General features: G+C 40.1%; 2 pseudogenes across 2 annotated transcripts in view; both read right to left on the bottom strand.

The window, feature by feature from the left end:
- The window catches only part of LOC307041522 (E3 ubiquitin-protein ligase TRIM39-like), a 21,672-nt pseudogene extending 16,249 nt beyond the window's left edge, over nt 1-5,423 (bottom strand). The window contains exon 1 of the transcript XR_013810666.1: nt 5,355-5,423. The product of XR_013810666.1 is annotated as an E3 ubiquitin-protein ligase TRIM39-like (transcript). The remainder of the gene's footprint in view (nt 1-5,354) is intronic.
- On the bottom strand, nt 2,632-15,090 carry LOC307038946 (annotated as a pseudogene). Its single transcript, XR_013810665.1, has 4 exons — nt 14,921-15,090; nt 12,724-14,350; nt 5,355-5,421; nt 2,632-4,461 (listed from the first exon to the last, which is right to left on the bottom strand). The product of XR_013810665.1 is annotated as an uncharacterized misc_RNA (transcript).
- Between the last annotated feature and the right edge of the window lie 3,762 nt (nt 15,091-18,852).

The following is an 18,852-nucleotide window of genomic DNA, read 5'->3' as shown; positions in this document are numbered from 1 at the left end:
CGTTACGTTCGTTATCAACGTATCTCAAATACGTTTATTTTCTACATATCTTCTAGAAACATATTTTCTCCAACGTTACGTTTCTTATGAACGTATCTTAAAGACGTTTATTTTCTACATATCTTTGCCATTTATAATAATAGTCATTTATAAATATCATTTTAGAGCACACATTTGAAATCAGTAGGCGAGGCTGTAATTTCCCCAGCTGTTACTCTCATGAGCGAGGCAGAAAATAATAGTTTTAACATGTCAAAAAGCTGCTGTGTCATTTATTGCACCTCAAAAATTAAAACAAATCCAGAGTTACGTGTTTCTGTACTTCCTCTAAGAAGAAAGGACAGTAACAGAAGGTCTCTGTGACGCAAGATGTGGTGTTGTTAATGCGATATGATATCCGGAAAAAAAATTCAGTTTAGGATGGCCGAAGAAACTACACTACCCATAATCCCCAGCTATCGTTTGGGACTACAGTCCCGTTGACAAACCCCGTGATTAATCTTCAAGCTCTGGGTTTTGATGTTGGAGTGGCAGTGCGCCAAGGTTACGCCGAGCGTCAAGCTCTTTGAAATGGAACGAAACCACGGCAGACTATTCAAAATTGGACTTGAACGCCCCCCCAGAACTACACATGCTGGCTATTGTGTTTTGCAAGTTCGCAACATGTTCTCTATGGCACGTCTCTACTGGGAATTGTAGTTTTAAAAGACGTTTTTGGTTTTCCCAAAATTAGAAGTTGACAGTATTAAACTGTGTACAGCCCTGGAGGTTTAGGCGATAGGAAACAAATTGGTGTGTACAAATTTAAAACATGTAATTACTGAATGGGTGAAAATCGCTTGTGTCCATAATGGGCAGCATTAATATATACCCACATGACAGCTCATTGTTACTTTGTAATTCTACTCCACCACAATTCAGAGGTTAACCTGATATTTTGACTCCACTACATTTATTTGAGTTACTTTGCAGATTCTGATTAATGATGTGAAATATAAACAACCCTTAAATCAGACTTTAGTTACACCTGAGTAAAATTCAGGGAAGGTGATTGTCAAGTGCCAACAATCAGGAGAGATATTTGATAGTTGGTGCTTGAGAAGACTAAACATTTATCTGCAGATCTCTATACAGTATAGGTCGTAATAAGGGCTTGCACAATCGACCTATTTGGTCATATGAGTTGTCAGCTGATTTTCAGACAGGTTTTTATAGAAATGGATCAGGACAAAAAGAGAGAGAATCTTTGTTCCTGAAACTTTCAGAGTGTCTTTACACAGAGGGGACACATGTTGATGTAGAAGAGACATGAAGAAGAGGGGACACATGTTGATGTAGAAGAGACATGAAGAAGAGGGGACACATGTTGATGTAGAAGAGACATGAAGAAGAGGGGACACATGTTGATGTAGAAGAGACATGTAGAAGAAGGGACACATGTTGGTGTAGAAGAGACATGAAGAAGAGGGGACACATGTTGATGTAGAAGAGACATGAAGAAGAGGGGACACATGTTGATGTAGAAGAGACATGAAAAATAAGTATTTGTGTTCAAAATGTAAGAAGTCAAAGTAAAAAGTCGTCAGAAGAAGAATAAGTAGTGGAGATACCAGAAACATTTACTTAAGTACAGAAACTAAGTATTTGTACTCCACTACTTCCCACCTCTGACTGGCAGCCAGTGAAGGAGTGGAGGAGTGGAGGAGAGGAGAACTGGAGGAGGTTGAAGACCAGTCTGGATTCTGAATTAGCTGTAGCATTCTGATGGTGTTTGACAACTCTCTGTATTTTAGACCAATCACGACCAAGCCCAGTTTCTACAGACTCTACTATTTCTACTTTCTATTCTGAGACGCGTCATGTCATTGAGGAAATAAACATGAATAAAATGAGGAAAAGAAGCAACTTGTTTTCAGTCTGAAGAAACCTCTGTTCTTGTGAAACTGATTTAATCAGAAATGTTAGTTAGTTTATTATTTGACAGCATTGTAACATCTGTTTGCTCTTCTCTCATTACATGTGATTGTTGCTGCTTTAATAATATGAGTGATATCATTATTCATATTAAAGAACAACTCTATTGTGAAATACATGTTTTTATATATTCATAGTGCACACATTATTTATCTTCTCCAATATATATTTCACTTTGTTATATATTATTATATTGTATTAAACGTCTTGAATACTCAACTCTGATTGGTCAAATTAGAAGTTTAAGAGGTTGTTAAAAGTCGATAACACACCGCTGCCAAGATATCTGTACTTTAGATTGAGATTAAATCCTTTAGAGGTAATAAACGTGTGCATTTGATAATCCACGCTGAACAGCAACGGGTCGTCCTCTCTGTTTAGGCTTCTCCTGGGAAAACTGTTTAACATTTACTCCGTATTTAAATACTTAGAAATCTCTGAAAAACATTTATTTTATTCCCTGACGAAGAGGTCTGTCAGGGAGTTCATTTAAACCGAGTAGCTCTGTATGTTTTATATGATTATACAAGTTTAAAATGTAAAAATGCATTTAGTAAAACTCTGATTTCAACTATTTAACCTCAATATTGTCTGAACTGGAAATTAAAATGCATTTTATTTTGGAGCTGATAAATGATTGGCTGCTCAAACTTGCAGTTGGATTAAACATATTTTTTATTTATTTTCCCATCATGCACAAATCACAAATGAACAATTTATAACGACATAGTTTCAATAAAACAGAGAAGGTTGAACTATAACCTGACAGAAAGCTCTGAATCTGGGAGAGATCATTTAAAATGTGAAGAATATATATCTCTTACTTCCTCTAAAGGAAGCAGATCAGCATATTTGATGAACATGATGTTACTTGGATAGAAGTGTCAGCTAAATGCACGTGTTTCAATTTAATAAAGTTTGACAGTATGATCAAAAAGCAGATTATCAAACTCAATAACAACAAGAATAAAAACATGTTTAGAATAAAGAGACAGCAGGAGGACAGGTTCAGAGGTCAGTGAATGATCCCTTTAAGAGATAAACATCACAGATATAATGATCCTGTTTATCTCTACCTGCTCTGATCCACTGTCACACACACCTTCAGTGGTAATATCTGCACTTCCTCAAGAGTGCTGATGTATGGAAACATCTTCTCAGTGAAAGTGTGTGTGAAGGTGTGTATGTGTGTGTTAGTGTCAGGATCAGAGAACGACACCTTTCCTTTGTTCCAGTCCAGATTCACTCTGACCCTCTGGAGCTTCTTCTTCAGGCGGAGAGGAATGTCTGGATCTGATGGTGAACCTGCATAGTATTTACCTTCATTGAAACCTATTCCCCAGAATCCAGACTCTATGCCTCCCTTCCTCTGGACAGACTCTGATAACACACCCAGTGACCAGGCTGTACTGTCTGTAACCTGGACATCCCAGCTGTGAGTCCCTGAGTCAAAGCCCTTAGAGCTCAGGACTAAGGGGACTTCATCAATCCTCTCTGGATTATCAGGAAGTCTCTCTACCTCCTGTTTGTCGTCTCCTAGTCTCACTCTGGTCAGATCTTCAGACAGGATGAGTTGTGGATGAGCAGTGTTTGGGTCCAGGATGAGAGGAGAGTAGGACACCATGTCCTTCATCTTGCTCCAGATGTTGAAGCTGAGGTTGCCCAGGTGTTTGGCCTGGTCTATCAGAGCTCCTGAGGGCAGCTGTGGATCCTCCAGCAGGGGGCGCTGCAGCCTCTCCACTGCAGCCTTGTAGTTGAGCAGGAAGGAGACGTCTTCAGCTCTCAGCTCCTCCTCTGTGGCTCTGACTGTGTGTGAAAGAGCTGCTATCTCTCTGCTCACAGGCTCCATCTTCTCCTCCATCATCCTCCTCTTCTGCTCCTCTTCCTCCCTCAGTGCAGCCATCCTGGCCTCCTCTTCCTCTTCTAGAAACTGGTGAAGCTTCTTGAACTGCTCCTTAATCTGCGTCTCTGTGTGTTGAGCCTGGACCTTCATGTGTCCTGCTGTTTGATCAAACTTCACTTTAACTTCTTCAAAGAGCTTCAGTTTCTCCTGAAAGGGCTGCAGAGACTTCTGGAGCTCCTCTCTGAGATCCTGAGCAGCTTCATCCATGGGAGTGATTCTGTGGTTTTTGTGTGTTTTTGAATCTCTGCAGACGAGACACACTGGCTGCTGATGGTCCAGACAGAAGAGTCTGAGTTTCTCAGAGTGCAGACTGCAGACAGCCTCTGAAGATCTCCGGTCTCTCTCCTGTACGAAGGTCTCACACGTGTTCTTTAAAGCCAGGTTACCGGGAGGTTCATCTTTGGAGGATTTTCTCCGACAAACTGGACAATCCTTTTCTTCTTTCCCATCCCACCAGGTCTGCAGACAGGCTTTACAGAAGCTGTGGCAGCAGGACAGGATGACAGGATCTCTAAAGACGTCCTGACAGACCGGACAGCAGAGATCTTCCTCTAACCTGGAAGCCATGTTGTCTCTGAGTGAAGCTGAAACACAGCAGACAGGAAGTTCAGACAGGAAGTTCAGTCAGGAAGTTCAGTCAGTCACCGTCTGATCGTCTGTTTCTCAGTCGTCTGTCTCTCTGCAGTGAGGAAGAATAACAAAGTGTTTCCTGGTTAGTCTCTCTGTTCACCTGCAACACACAGGTGTGTCTCACTCCACAAACACCAGCCACTCCTTATCAGCTCACCATAAACTGGTTTAACCTCATTGTATCTCTGCAGTACAGAACATTTTAACCGTCAAGTAGCTCACAGAGTATCATTCAGCTGTACAGTCTGAATGAAGCTTCTAAAGCAGGACTTTCAGCTCCACAGAGGAATTACCTTTGTTTTGGTGACTTGGCCCATTTGCCTAATATTAAAAAGCAGTGTCGCTTTTAAGTCAGTTTTTTGTCTGCAGTCTTAAAGAAGGCCTCAAAACCCATCTTTTCAAAATAACCTTTTCCTAGACGCTTTTATCCAAAGCAACTTACATTCTCAATACTGTGGACAATCACCACAGGAGCACTTTGGGGTGAAGTGTCTCAGGGACACAACGACATGCTGACTGCAGTGGGGTTTGAACCTGTGACCACCCGATCCGAACACCAACGCACTAGTCCACTGCGCCAGACGCCTCCATATATTTTTTATTTTGTTACCGTTCATTCTACCGTGTTCTGTTTCTATACTTACTGCTTGTAGCACTTCAGGATTTGTCTTCAACTATGAAGTTACAAAATAAAACCCATTGTTATCATCATTACTCTCACAGAGACCATCTGCTTTAATTTGCACGTCGAGTCGTAGCCAATCAATTTACTGGCAGGGAAAGCAGTCGATCACCTCAAATCTTTTAGCAGGTTTTAACGGGTATTGAGTGATGTTTGGAGACTCACCTTCAGGGGGTGGAGGGTCCGCAGGTTGAAGCAGCAGGGTTGTAGCTTCCACTTTTCTCTCCTGTAGCTGAACTCAGAGGAAGTTGTTAGTTTGGTCTGAAGGTGAATGTGATCGTCTGTTTTCAGTCCGTCTGTCTCTCTGCAGTGAGTCAGGTGAGCTCTGTCAGACCTCCTCTGCTGAACTCTGTCTCCTCTCGTGTAACTCAGGGAGTGTCTCAGTCCAAAGTGCTGATTTATTGCTGGATTAAAGGTTATAGCAGGGTTTGAGTTAAAATATGAACTAAGATGTTGTTGAAGAGGTGAAGGAGGCTCCCATAGTGTGAAGGTTTCACAACTAGACATTAGGAGTGTTTCATTTATCATTAATGAGGCTTACATTTGACTTTTTTGTAATATATTATGACCTGAGGGTTATATCATACTAACGTTTGATTAGACACCATGAGTAATATCTGAAAGGTGATATTTGAGCAGCATCAGGAATCAGAACAAACTGAGACACTGGTTTTTATCTTTTGGCTGAAAAAAAGTCTATTATTTAAACATATTTCAGGGTTTCTTGACCCTCAAAGACATCTGAACACCTCCATGTTAGAGTGTGTGTATTCACAAGTGTTTTAGTGATTGATAAGCAGGTGTTCAGGTGTGTGTTGTTACTCTAGGGAAACTTACAGGATAGTTTTAAAATCTAAAAGTTAACCGTATTGGGCTGAATATACGGAAGTTTTCACAAATATGTTTTTAATTATTAAAAGATCAGACCTTTACTCAAATTGATTTCTTTATTGGCATAATGATGTACGGATCTTATCCAGCTGTGTTTTCTGACCACACAAATAAATATAAACAATATCAACAAACATTTTAAATGTTCTTCACAAACAGAAGCTCGTCGTTCTTTTCGTCAGGTCAAAATATATTTAGTAAGATTATCGTGTAAATAGTTTCTGACAAATCAAGCGCTATTGTACATTATCTAGCATTCAACTCGTCTTCCTCTCCTGTCAGAGGTCTCTACTTTTTATAGAGATTTTACTGGGAAATTAATATTTTATTAATTACCGTTAATTAAAAAAGAAATGCTGTTATTAAGCTTTTTATGTTGTATATTGCTGTAAAGAAATAGGTAGAAAAGTGCCATGGAGTGTGTGGTATCTACACATTAAAAACATTTTACATCTGCTTTTGTTTATTCATTGTTTTGCTAAAAGCACATTAGCAAAGTGAAAAACTAACCACGTGTTAAATACAAAATAAAAGAGTTGATATTTGCTCCCAGACAGTTGATAGTTAAAATAATGTGAATGTGTGAACAGGGAGTCATTCTGTGTCATTGTCCCAAACTCTTTTAAAGGAAATGTGGATTTTCCAGGTGTTTTGTAAAATAAAATGTACTTTGATCACTAAATGTTCATGTTTCTGACTTCTGCATTTTCTTTTCATTTCCTCATTTAGGCACATTTTTCATTTAATGCTATTTTTTGTTAAATAATTCCTGATTTTTATTTTACATTTCAGTTTGTTCTTAACTTTGGAAACTCGTTAAACATCTCAAATGTACTGCTGTGTAGTTGATGATGTAGAAAACTGACCTTAGTTTCTCAACCATATTTATTTAATATGCTATATGAACATCGTACAACATATATACAAAGAAATGACATCAGGGACTCAGTGGTGGGAGAAGTACTTAGATGTTATACTTAAGTAAAAGTGTGGTAAGAGTGTAGTAATACTGTGTTACAAGTAAATGTCCTGCATTCCAAATAATAATATATATATGATATTACTGTATTATAACTATTGATGCATTCATGTGTCTATGATTTTAATTGTGCAGCTGTTAAAGGGTAAGATAACATTATTTACTGCCAGTTAAATATCCTTTGGTCCGTCACAAACCTCAACAAAAGCACCAAAACTAGGGAGGCGCCTCGAGTTTCTGAGGTTGATTTCATTCGCCTCCTCCACGTTTTTAATCCCTTCTCTCGAGAGGGCAGCAATGTACGGCAGGTCTTGACACCTAACACAAAAAACGCTATTAATGCAATTAGATGCAAGGCCTGCCACAGACTCTATGGGGAAACGCGCAATGAGATCAGCCTCAGAATAAAACAACACCGATACAGAATCAGAGACGGGACGGCACGAGCGTTTTATACAACCATTTTAAACTCCATGGCCTCAAGGACGTACAGTCTATGGGCCTGGAGTGCAGCAGCGGCTGGAGCACGGGTCAGAGGCGAGCGGCGGAGCGGAGGTGGATCCATCGCCTGGGCACCATTGACCTGGGCGGATTAAACGAGAAGTACAATTGATGGGTCCGCCTTTTTTTACTGGTGTGCTCCATTTTTTTAATCTTATTTATCTTAATGGTGTTCATATTTATGTTTTGATCACTTATTACATGTTTTATTCTATTTTATTAAACGTTTTAGCTGAATACTCCACTCTGATTGGTCAAATTAGAAGTTTAAGATGTTGTTAAAACTCGATAAACACCGCTGCCAAGAAATCAGTATTTTAGATTGAGATTAAATCCTTTAGAGTTAATAAACGTGTGCATTTGATAATCCACGCTGAACAGCAATGGGTCGTCCTCTCTGTTTAGGCTTCTCCTGGGAAAACTGTGTTTAATATTTACTCTGTATTTAAATACTTAGAAATCTCTGAAAAACATGTATTTTATTCCCTGATGAAGAGGTCTGTCAGGGAGTTCATTTAAACCCAGTAACTCTGTATGTTCATTATACAAGTTTAAAATGTAAAAATTGCATGTAATAAAACCTCGATTTCAACGTTTTAAAAACAATATTGTCTGGATTGGAAATTAAAATCTATTTTATTTTGATCTGATAAATGATTCGCTGCTCAAATTTGCAGTTGGATTAAACATAATCACACAGTGTAATGAAAATAATATATATTTGACATTTTTAAACCTCTGTTAATTGTTAATTTGACTCGGATACTGAATATGTGTTCAAATCAGTCCCACTTCTTTCTTCCTATAAAGCATGAAAATACATTTGATGACTCATCTTCAACACGGGGACGGTTACATAACTTTATCAACACAACCCTTCATGTCATTATGTCAACATGGATTTGGCAGCTTTAGTTAATTTTCAGAATCAGATTAGTGATACAAAACACAGAAATATGGTATAACTTTAAACATGCCTATAACACAAACTAAAAGTCATAAAAAATAAGCTTATCCTTTATTAGAAGCAACATTAAATCGTTGAATACATTAATGCATCGCTAACTATAAATCAGTGTATCGTAAGATTAACTTTTGGAACTTTAAAGGTCCCCTATTAAAATATTTTCAACAGTAGGCAAGGCAAGGCAAGTTTATTTATATAGAACCTTTCAACACAAGGCAATTCAAAGTGCTTTACAAAAAATGAAAGACATTAAGAAAATGGCATTTAAAATCAGTCAGCAAAGATAATAAAATAAACATTAAAAGAAGAAATACATGAATAAAAGTTACAGCGCAGTTTAAGATATGAATAGTTCAATTAAAAGCAGCGACAAAAAGAAAAGTCTTCAGCCTGGATTTAAAAGTAGTCAGAGTTGCAGCGGACCTGCAGGTTTCTGGGAGTTTGTTCCAGATATTTGGAGCATAATAACTGAAAGCTGCTTCTCCATGTTTAGTTCTGACTCTGGGGACAGAAAGCTGACCAGTCCCTGAAGACCTGAGAGATCTGGATGGTTCATCATTTAGCAGGAGGTCAGAAATGCATTTTGGTCCTAAACCATTCAGTGCTTTATAAACAGCAGCAGTATTTTGAAATCTATTCTTTGACACACAGGAAGCCAGTGTAAAGACTTCAGAACTGGAGTGATGTGATCCACTTTCTTAGTGTTAGTGAGGAACCAGTGTAAAGACTTCAGAACAGGAGTGATGTGATCCTCTTTCTTAGTGTTAGAGAGGAACCAGTGTAAAGACTTCAGAACAGGAGTGATGTGATCCACTTTCTTAGTGTCAGTGAGGACTCGAGCAGTGGTGTTCTGAATCAGCTGCAGCTTTCTAATAGATTTTTTAGTGAGACCTGTGAAGACACCATTACAGTAGTCCAGTCTACTGAAGATAAAAGCATGGACAAGTTTTTCCAAATCCTGCTGTGACATTAGTCTTTTAGTCCTAGATATGTTCTTTAGGTGATAGTAAGCTGATTTAGTAACTGTTTTAATGTGACTGTTGAAACTCAGGTGAGAGTCCATGACTACACCTAGATTTCTGGCTCTATCTGTTGTTTTGAACATTGCAGACTGAAGCTCAGCGCTAACTTTTATACGTTCTGCCTTGGCTCCAAAAACCATTACCTCAGTTTTATCTTTGTATAATTGGAGAAAGTTCTGACACATCCAGTCATTGATTTGTTCAATGCACTTACTCAGTGTTTGAATTGGAGCATAGTCTCCTGGTGAAATTGTTAAGTAAATTTGTGTGTCACCCGCATAGCTATGGTAACTTATTTTGTTGTTTTTCATTATCTGAGCCAGTAGTAGCATGTAGATGCTAAAGAGAAGAGGCCCCAAGATGGAGCCTTGAGGTACCCCACATGTCATATTTGTCAACTCAGATGTGTATTTACCTATAGAAACAAAGTTTTTTCTGTCCTGTAAGATTCAAACCAATTTAGAACTGTTGCAGAAAGTCCCACCAAGTTTTCTAGTCGGTCGAGGAATATGTTGTGGTCAACAGTGTCAAACGCAGCACTGAGATCTAATAATACTAACACTCAGGGCCGCCCCTGGCCAACTTGGGGCCCCAAGCGACATTAAATCTGTATTCAAATGTAGTTCCCTCTGTCAGCAATGTATCAACAACTACACACACATTTCTATCAGTATTTATCTGTGTTGTGGTTGACATGATGATGACTGTTAGGAGTTAAGGGGAGAGGCTGAGCGTCACCATGAAATGTGCAAATTGACATACAAATGAATAAAAGGGGAAAAAATGCTCCACGTTTTTTAGGCTGTAAACTTTAACTGTTATGTAAGCCAACTAGACAGACAGTTTATCACCCTTCCTCCTGTACATTAGCAGATAAAAGGCATAACAGACTTGAATGAATGGTAAATAAAGAATGCTGGAAATAACTGCATCTCCATTAGCCTATATGCTATGCAGAGACTGCCTTCTTCATGTCGTGAATTGCAGCTGATGTTTTAATATGGCAATTGGCAATTTGACTTATACAACATTTGCAAGTTGTATATTAGACTCATACAATAACCCACCTTCGAGTGATGCTCTAGTTTCTTCATGTTTTGTTTTTTTCCCTCTTGCTTGCGCCGGACTGAAACTGTCTTTTCACCGTCATCTCTTCAGCTGCACTAGTGGCCGTATCAAAGCCGTGATTGGTCAGATGTCGATTCATTGCAACGGTGTCGGGTTACAGACGTGCTCCCCTTGTCACCTCTCTCTCACTCTCGCCGGGGGTGCGCGGAGAACTGAGAAAAATTCTGAGTAAACATTTCCCAAGTATTTTCAGTTAAATATCACTTTGTGGTTACCTCTTTTTTGACATTTTTTGTGAACAGAAATAGAGCTCTCAAAGAAAACACAGGAATGATCAGAGTGCAACATCATTCACCACAACCTTAGAGATATTCAGACCCTTTGAGATAATTAAGTCCGGAGTGTGCCCCTTATTGTGCATGGGCTCCGTCACATGCTGAGTCAGTCCATAGCTATCAAGAACACAAAACAGTTCTTTAGCCCCTCTGTCCTGGGGGTTGTCAACATGGATGTTAAAATCACCAACAATGACTAGACGGTCAAAGTCATTTACAGGTCTCAGATATATACAGAACATGTCTCTGTTTGTCTGAAACATCAAACAGATCATTGCCGCATCCCATAATCCCCTCTGTTTCAGCCCTGTTCCAAAAGTGCTGATTCTGCGTAGGTAGCTTCAAATGCTAATGATCTGCTGCTGGCGACGCCCCTCTGTGAAGTGATTGGTTTAAAAAAAACACAATGGTGTTCTAGGGGGAGATTCAGGTGATAAGGTGTGGGGAGGGGGGTTACCTTTGTTGCTGATTGGTTAATGGTTGCACAACCCAAAAAACATTGTGACATCACAAAGTGGCCAAAATCTGATCAGCTCATTTTCAGACAGGTTTTTATAGAAATAGATCAGGACAAAAAGAGAGGGGGTCTTTTTTCCTGAAAATGTCAGAGTCTCTGAACACAGAGGGGACACATGTTGATGTAGAAGAAACATGAAGAGGGGACACATGTTGATGTAGAAGAAACATGGAGAAGAGGGGACACATGTTGATGTAGAAGAAACATGAAGAAGAGGGGACACATGTTGATGTAGAAGAGACATGAAGAAGAGGGGACACATGTTGATGTAGAAGAAACATGAAGAAGAGGGGACACATGTTGATGTAGAAGAGACATGAAGAGGGGACACGTGTTGATGTAGAAGAGACATGAAGAAGAGGGGACACATGTAGATGAAGAAGAGACATGAAGAAGAGGGGACACATGATGATGTAGAAGAGACATGAAGAAGAGGGGACACATGTTGATGAAGAAGAGACATGAAGAAGAGGGGACACATGTTGATGTAGAAGAGACTTGAAGAGGAGGGGACACATGTAGATGAAGAAGAGACATGAAGAAGAGGGGACACATGTAGATGTAGAAAATAAGTGGATTTTGCATCATTTTTATGGAACTTTGAACTTTCACTTTGCTAAGATTTTGAAAGAAGGACTTTCTTTGTTTTTTCTCCACTCTTATCCCAGCATTTATGACTACATTTCTTAGGACAGTATATCGCTTCTGAAACTATTAGAAATTGCAATATCACATCATACACAGACAATTATGTTTATGGTGGTTCAATCTATAACAAATCAGCACATTTGTATTTGGAAATTACCCATTGTTTGAGCTGACACAATAGCAAAATTAGCCAAAGTGTTTATTGTTAACCTCCATTTACACAACGTCATGGTCTAACTTTGCATTGAGGGGTTATTATTCAAGTGTAGCCTTCTTTAAAACTTCTATGAATTGTAATGCCATTTTCCAAGGTCTCAATCATTTGTAGGAAGTCAATGTCGTTTATAACGATTAGAAACTACTGATAAAAAATAAATTGCAATAACCTGGAATTACCCTGAAAGACACAATACAGTGCATCTCCACAACTTCAAAGAAGTTGGGTACACAGGCCAAAGAAGATTCACTTTATCTTACACTTAGCAATACATCTGGAAGACAATGACACAGTGCAGACACATTCTCTCATTTCCAGGAAAGAACTAATGTGGAGTGAAATATTTATCCCAGAAAGAAGTACTTGTATTTGTATTTAAAATGTTAGTTAATGTCGTCGTTATCGTCAAGGAAATCGTCACTGAAACCGTCAATGAAATCGTCAGGGTAATCGTAACGGTCGTCATCAAGGTAATCGTCACTGAAAGCGTCAATGAAATCGTCAGGGTAATCGTCACGGTCGTCATCACGGTAATCGCCTTCCTCTTCCTCATGGTCGTCAACCTTATCCACCTCTGGTAAAATATGTATTGGGAATGTATCTCTGTTGCAAATGTATGGAAACATCTTCTCAGTGAAAGTGTGTGTGAAGGTGTGTATGTGTGTGTTAGTGTCAGGATCAGAGAACGACAAATTTCCTCTGTTCTAGTCCAGATTCACTCTGACCCTCTGGAGCTCCTTCTTCAGGCTGAGAGGAATGAGTGGATCTGATGGTGAACATGCTGAGTATTCACCTTCAGAGAAACCTATTCTCCATAATCCAGACTCCATGTCTCCCTTCCTCTGGACAGACTCTGCTAACACACCAAGATACCAGTATGTACTGTCTGTAACCTGGACATCCCAGCTGTGAGTCCCTGAGTCAAAGCCCTCAGAGCCCAGGACAGAGGCGTAATTATCAAACCTCTCTGGATTATCAGGAAGTTCCTGTCTCCTCCTCCTCTCACTGAGGTCAGATCTTCAGACAGGAAGAGTAATGGATGAGCAGTGTTTGGGTCCAGGATGAGAGGAGAGTAGGACACCATGTCCTTCATCTTGCTCCAGATGTTGAAGCTGAGGTTGCCCAGGTGTTTGGCCTGGTCTATCAGAGCTCCTGAGGGCAGCTGTGGATCCTCCAGCAGGGGGCGCGGCAGCCTCTCCACTGCAGCCTTGTAGTTGAGCAGGAAGGAGACGTCTTCAGCTCTCAGCTCCTCCTCTGTGGCTCTGACTGTGTGTGAAAGAGCTGCTATCTCTCTGCTCACAGCCTCCATCTTCTCCTCCATCATCCTCCTCTTCTGCTCCTCTTCCTCCCTCAGTGCAGCCATCCTGGCCTCCTCTTCCTCTTCTAGAAACTGGTGAAGCTTCTTGAACTGCTCCTTAATCTGTGTCTCTGTGCGTTGAGCCTGGACCTTCATGTGTCCTGCTGTTTGATCAAACTTCACTTTAACTTCTTCAAAGAGCTTCAGTTTCTCCTGAAAGGGCTGCAGAGACTTCTGGAGCTCCTCTCTGAGATCCTGAGCAGCTTCATCCATGGGTCTGAATCTGTGGTTGGTGTGTGTTCTTGAATCTCTGCAGACGAGACACACTGGCTGCTGATGGTCCAGACAGAAGAGTCTGAGTTTCTCAGAGTGCAGACTGCAGAGAGCCTCTGGAGGTCTCTGACCTCTCTCCTGTAAGAAGGTCTCACTCAGGTTCTTTAAAGCCAGGTTACCGGGAGGTTCATCTTTGGAGGATTTTCTCCGACAAGCTGGACACTCCTTTTCTTCTTTCCCATCCCACCAGGTCTGCAGACAGGCTTTACAGAAGCTGTGGCAGCAGGACAGGATGACAGGATCTCTAAAGACTTCCTGACAGACCGGACAGCAGAGATCTTCCTCTAACCTGGAAGCCATGTTGTCTCTGAGTGAAGCTGAAACACAGCAGACAGGAAGTTCAGTCAGTCACCGTCTGATCGTCTGATTCTCAGTCGTCTGTCTCTCTGCAGTGAGGAAGAATAACAAAGTGTTTCCTGGTTAGTCTCTCTGTTCACCTGCAACACACAGGTGTGTCTCACTCCACAAACACCAGCCACTCCTCAGCAACTCACCATAAACTGGTTTAACCTCATTTTATCTCTGCAGTACAGAACATTTTAACCGTCAAGTAGCTCACAGAGTATCATTCAGCTGTACAGTCTGAATGAAGCTTCTAAAGCAGGACTTTCAGCTCCACAGAGGAATTACCTTTGTTTTGGTGACTTGGCCCATTTGCCTAATATTAAGAAGCAGTGTCGCTTTTAAGTCAGTTTGTTGTCTGCAGTAGTCACAATACTTATCAAAGGCCTCGAAACCCATCTTTTCAATAGAGCCTCTTCGTAGACCTTTTATTTTTTATACTATTCATTCTACCGTGTTCTGTGCTGTTTTATATTGCTCTATACTTACTGCTTGTAGCACTTCAGGATTTGTCTTCAACTATGAAGTTACAAAATAAAAGTCATGGCTCCCCTCCCCCTCCTCGAATGACTTCACTGAAATTCACTATGATAGATGTTTGGAGTCAGACTCACCTTCAGGGGGTGGAGGGTCCGCAGGTTGAAGCAGCAGTGTTGTAGTTTCCACTTTTCTCTCCTGTAGCTGAACTCAGAGGAAGTTGTTAGTTTGGTCTGAAGGTGAATCTGATCGTCTGTTTTTCAGTTCGTCTGTCTCTCTGAAGTGAGGGAGAATAACAAACTAAATGGTTTCACTTTCCAGTCAGGTCAGTTGAGGGAGGAGCAGTGTCAGACCTCCTCTGCTGAACTCTGTTTCCTCTCGTGTAACTCAGGGAGTGTCTCAGTCCAAAGTGCTGATTCATTGCTGGATTAAGGGTTGAAGTGGTGTTTGAGTTAAAGTATAAACTGATTTATTGTATGTAAACTTGTAGGCTCACATAGTGTTTCACAAACCAAATATCTGTCAAGTGGCACATCAGTTAAAAAGTGTGAACTAATTGAACTATGAACCTATCCACACTGAAACTTATACTTTTGTTTATCTTGTGAAAGGTTGGTTCGTTTAGTACGCTCCGCCCTCTAACTCTCAGCGTGAGCCTTCAAACTAAAATGCAGATTTCCCCCCGTAAAATGTTAAAGTGATGCCATACAACAATATTTCTGTTCTTCAAAAAACTGTATAATTCCTCCAGAAATATGAGTATCAAACAGAGCGTCAGACGGCAGAGACAGCTTTGTTTTTACGTCTCGTTGTTCTTTACGTCCATTTGTTTGCGGGCGTCATGTTCTCGATATAATTGATATATCTGATAAACAAGATCAGCGCCACAGTATCACCTCATACTATATCTTTCTAGAAACACCCCTGATATATAATATGATACAACATTAAGTCTGCGTTCAGTTCTTTCTCATCAGTATTTAATCAAAGTGATACAAGTTTGAAAGGTTTTTCGTCAGCTCTTGATCAATTAGCTTCTGTTTTATTGATCATCAACAACATATTTCACCTTCAAATGCAACAGAAAAAGTTTTCCAAACACATGTCATTGTCAAGTACAAAACCCTTGCACAGAATCTCTTTTGGAGATAATCAAAACATTTAAACTGTAATTCGTGGCTATATTCCAGAAGACGAAAATAAATTCACCTTGTTTTATTAGGTTTTACAATAAAAAAAAGATGAAGTGAAGGAACTTCAAAACTCTTATTAAGACACTTAATGCAATATTTGAAATTTTGAACATGAACAGTCTTAAGCCCTGAGCCTGCTTTTCAGGTCTCAGGCTCGAAAATGACATTCCCAGAACAAATGACCATATCTTCCCTTCTAAAAGGGTTAAATTAATCATCTTTTTTCTCAAAGTAATGATAAACCTGTGAGTTGGATGTAGAAGAGTCAGAATCAATATGTTTTTTATTTTAAAGAAAATTCAGATTGAACATAGTAAAAAACTGTAAATTATCGTGTCCGTCCAAATATGGGAATGAAAAGTTGATTTTAAAGAATAGTTTTTGACATGAGAGAGTTACTGTTTTGTTTATGTCTGCACATGATGTACATGGTGAAACCATCTATAGCAGTGGTTCCCAAAGTGGGGGTGCAGAGGCATGACAGGGGGGGGCGCGAGAGACCAGGAGGAAAAGTGGTTATTAAAAAAAAGATTTAAAAAAAAAAATTCATTATTGGAAAAATTATTGATTCGAAAATAATATGATGCAGTACTATTACGTCTGGGTCTCTGTGTTTCATTAAAGCTCGGCTCTCTGTGTGTGTGAAACGAGCCATTTTGTGTGCGTGCGAGAGAGAGCGCACCGGTACCGGAGATCATTGTTGTTAGCTTCTGGTTCTAGCGAGCTGCGCTAACGGATATTAGGAGTTTTTTCAACAACAAAGTGGAGGAGAGTCCTCTCCTGTCAGGCTGAGAGGCTCAGTGAGCTAAAGGACTCTCTCAGTGTTATCTCAGTGGGTCTCAAACATTTTGGTCATAGCCGTGGGAACATGTTTCAAATGGGGGGTGCTGTTGGTATGACACCAGGGCCGGTTTTGACCAATTTGCTGCCCTATAGGCAAGATTTTAGCTGGCAAGGAAAAACCTCTACAAAAGACCAATACATTACAAAAAGATAAACATATTGACATGGTGGACAGCTTATATAACAAGGCTTCACATGTATTTAGTATTATAACATGTTTTAATTGGGGGGTGGACTTCACATCCTCTAGGGGGGTCCGGGGGTGCCCCCCCGGGAAGATGTTTTTAACATTTTAAAGTAAAATGCTTCAATCTGGTGAACTTTGAGCGCCCAATTAGAGACTGATCTAGGGGGTACAACTCTAAAACACCCATATGAAAAAGATCGGTTTGCATTTTATTAATCAAATAAGTATGTGAACATTTCCAATAACCTACAATAAACAAAAACAAATAAATGTAACTTATTTTATTTGTGTTGTTCATTCATATCTTATTTGACCAGTTAACATTTATTTATTTATGCATATTTTTAAATCTCTCCAGTTTTAAACGATATTTTTGGTTCACTGTCCTATAGTATACATTGGAATGACTTCAAACCTGTTTTTATTCATCCTAATAATTATAAAAGGTGTGCCTTGGAAATATTTGTTTACATCAATTGTGATCAAAACGTTTGAGACCCACTGAGATAACTTAGACTAAAGTGAACTATCTAAGCCCTCAGAGTCCTTTACCTCACTGAGCCTCTCAGTCTGACAGGACAGAACTCTCCCTCCACATTATTGTAGAAACAGCTTCTTATATCCGTAAGCGCAGCAGAAGCTAACAACAATCCCCGCCGGTGCCGTGGTATCCCCGCGGTATCCCCTCTCTCTATCTCTCTCACTTTGGCTGTGAGCTGCGGGCGCCTGCTAAGCCAACATCCCTCACTTTCATCACTTACAGCGCCCATCGTACAGGGCAAATGGAAAATGTAACCGGGGTGAAAAGGGTGTTATCTTTACTTAATTATGAATGTTGTTACATCAAGGCTGAAAATTCGTTCTTTTTTTATTATATCTTGTGGAAGTGCAGATCCCCTGTCCTCCACAAGGGGGTGCTGCAGCACCCTCAGCACTCCTACTTCCCACGGCCCTGATTTTGGTCACCATTAATGGAAACAATTTTTTCCGAGGCACACGTTTATATGATCATTACAGTTATAAAAAATAAGAGAATAAATGAAAAACAGGTATGAAATACTATATGACAGTAAAAAAAGAATAAAGTTTAAAAGAGTGATTTGTAAAATATCCATAAAGAAAAAGAAAATCTGCTTACAGTTCTGCTTCATATGGGTGTTGAGAGATGTATCCATAGATCTCTTAATTTTGCTCTCAAAGTGCACCAGATTGATGCTTTTAACTTCAATATTTAAAAACAAAATCTTCACGGGGAAGCATGCCCCCGGACCCCCCTAGAGGAGGTTAGGTACCCTCCCCCTTAAATCATGTCCACATGGATATGAATTTAAATGCATTTGCACACATCTTGTGTCCATATCTTTCTGTTTTGGTGGTCGTGCCACACCGTGCACGTGCATGCGCGAGTCATGTTCAGATATCTGGATTAAGAGGTTGTTTTTTCTTTGCACAGCATGAAAGAAAGGCGAATGGATGGGCTGTGATTTTAGTATTTTTAAGCAAAGGTCAATAATTTGTACGGCCCTCAGAGGATGTTGAAAAGATTTAAATGGCCCTCGAGAGGAAAAAGGTTCCCCACCCCTGCCTTAAGGTTTCGAACCTTCGTCGCCAACAGGGTTTCAAAAATACGCAGCGTATCAAATCCATCTTAGTGGAGATATGTTCCCACCGCAAGCAATCCTGCCGACTGGGCTTCCAGGGGAGTCAAAGTGGAAACGCTCCTTAAAGATGACACATGGGTGTCTGGACCTCAGTTTCTCACTGGACCTGAAGAACAGTGGCCTGTGAACCCTGATGGCTCTGAAACGGCACCAGAAGACCCTGAGGTCAAGATAAGTCTGAATGT

This window comes from Notothenia rossii, assembly GCF_949606895.1.
Source record: "Notothenia rossii genome assembly, chromosome: 5".
In the NCBI taxonomy this organism is placed as follows: Eukaryota; Metazoa; Chordata; class Actinopteri; order Perciformes; family Nototheniidae; genus Notothenia; species Notothenia rossii.
Note: the sequence above shows the minus strand (reverse complement) of the source record. Positions and strands in the feature narration are given on the sequence as shown.